At 32.6% G+C, this 2,368-nt stretch overlaps 1 long non-coding RNA gene across 1 annotated transcript; it reads right to left on the bottom strand.

Moving 5' to 3' along the window:
• On the bottom strand, positions 244 to 1,717 carry LOC110265877. Its single transcript, XR_002352382.1, has 2 exons — positions 1,246 to 1,717; positions 244 to 913 (listed from the first exon to the last, which is right to left on the bottom strand). It is a non-coding gene; the product is annotated as an uncharacterized LOC110265877 (long non-coding RNA).

Here is a 2,368-nt window from a genome sequence, read left to right as displayed (position 1 = left end):
GGAGCAACCAATAGACAAGAACAACAATGAAAATCTAAGAGTGAAGGCATTAATCTCTACATCCAGGGAGTAGGACCAATCTAAGATTCAGAATCTCTTTTTCCTGATCATTGCAAAGAAAATAATCCAAACCTCAATTTGCAGAATAGCAGAGATGGACAACCTAATTTGGCCTTACAATAAGATGGAAATTACACTATAAAAACAAGGTACCACATAGCAAAAAAATAAGAGAAAAGAACCTCAAAAAATATCCCCTCAACAAGCACTCTTATGGATGATCTTTGGCTAGGAATCTAGAATTTGAGAACATCACAAAAGATCAAAATGTCCTTACGAAGGATGGCTCACAACATTTTACCAGTAAAAGCAATTTGATCTAAAAAAAGATAACCAACTGTAACCTATGTCCTATTTGTATGCAGGAGGAAGAGACAACAGAACATGCTCTGTTATTCTGTGAGTAGACCAGAGCGGTTTGGTTTGGCTCACAAACTCAATGCATTCCAATAAAGGAAAGTGTTAAATCGGCAAGAACATGGTTACAAGACATGTTAAGGAAGTGCAACCAAGGAAGCAAACCCGAAGCAATTCAAACATGGAGTAGGATTGACATCACAATGTGGACAATTTGAAAAGTAAGGAACGAGAAAGTCTATCAAACTATAGATCCCAATCCAGAGACAACAATCAAGCATGTAAAACTATTGGAATTGGATTATCTAAATGCAACAGAGGAGGAAAAAATCACATACAAGAAAAAAAAGTAAGAGAAATTCAGCACCTATTTTTTAGAGACCTCCACCACCAAATTGGCACAAGCTAAACGCAGATGTTGCCTTTTCCAATGAAACCAATTCCGGAGCCATAGTAGTAGCAATCAGAGACAGCAATGAAAACCTCAGGGGAGGGACTGCAGTAGAAATACAAACAAGTTCTAACCTATCAGCATAAGCACTTGCAATCAGGGAGGCTATCATTTTAGCAGAAAATCTTAGAATTGAAAAAGCAATAATTGAATCATATAATCTACAATTAATTTAAGCTCTCAAAACAAGAATTCAAGACATAAAAGTTGTCCAGAATAGACTCCCGAATTGAGATTTTCTTAGATTCCAATAGATGAAAATTGACTGGCTCACACTCTAGCAGGCCTAAAATTGCAAAAACAACTCCAACATCAATGGTCTATCTCTCTGCCTAGCCAAATTGTAGAAATTCTCAGGAAAGAGAGAATGGACATACCTCATAAGCAGAAAAGGAATGGAAGATGAAGTAGGATCAGCAGTGGTATCTTAACCTTATGCGAATTGTTACATGCAATGATATCTCGGCAGAAGTGAATCCGTCAACTCTTAGCAGGTGTTCCTAGTCTTCATAACTTCCTTTTAATTAGTGGGCATCTCCTCTATAACAGGTTTTTATTCACTTGCCCAGGATTAGGTCGTTGCAGTAGCTTGTCCATAGTTTCCCGCATAGACATCATTCACGTCAGGACCTTCGTTCTTTTCGTTAATCAGCTCTTTTTTTCTAACGTCATTTTGTATGGGTAGAAAGGGATGAAACATGGGTAGTAATTACTAACTAGGAAGGGGTCCTAGTAGATAGTGGGTAAGAACTAGGACAAGAGTTATGTTCTTCCTGGTTTGGGATTTTGCAGGTCAATCTCTTCGACCCGCGTGAACCATCCAAAAAAAAACTAATTTTTTTTGAATAAAAAATTTATTTCAAAACATACTAAATACTGCAATTACAATATAAATTATTTGACTCTAAAATTGACACGCTATAATTCATGATGAAACTGTCTAGTCACCTGTAACTTTTTTTAGACTTAGATGTATACTTGTAATCATTATGATTTTACCATGTAAGTTCTTTATTTACTGAAAAAATTAGCTTTTAACACTATAGAACTTTTCTAAATTGACAGTGCATCAAAATTAAAATTTTTTCTAATATCAAATAAAGTGAGATTAAATAAAAATTAAATCAATATCTTACAAATTGTAACAAATTTTATTTATCGATTTTATTAATTATCTAATTTTACTCATATCGCATTTACTTGTCACTAAATATTTGAACATGAGATTAGAACAAAATTAAGCAAATGTACATTTTAAACGCACGTAAAGTAATTTGAAATGTGATTGAATATTAAATATATAAATTACATATATTGATAAATAAATAAAAATATTTATATAAAAAATCTTATTTACTTGTCATTTGAACATGAGATTAGAACAAAATTAAGCAAATGTACATTTTAAACGCACGTAAAGTAATTTGAAATGTGATTGAATATTGAATATTAAAATTACATATATTGATAAATAAATAAAAATATTTATATAAAAAATCT

This window comes from Arachis ipaensis, chromosome B08 (genome assembly GCF_000816755.2).
Source record: "Arachis ipaensis cultivar K30076 chromosome B08, Araip1.1, whole genome shotgun sequence".
Lineage (NCBI taxonomy): Eukaryota > Viridiplantae > Streptophyta > Magnoliopsida > Fabales > Fabaceae > Arachis > Arachis ipaensis.
Note: the sequence above shows the minus strand (reverse complement) of the source record. Positions and strands in the feature narration are given on the sequence as shown.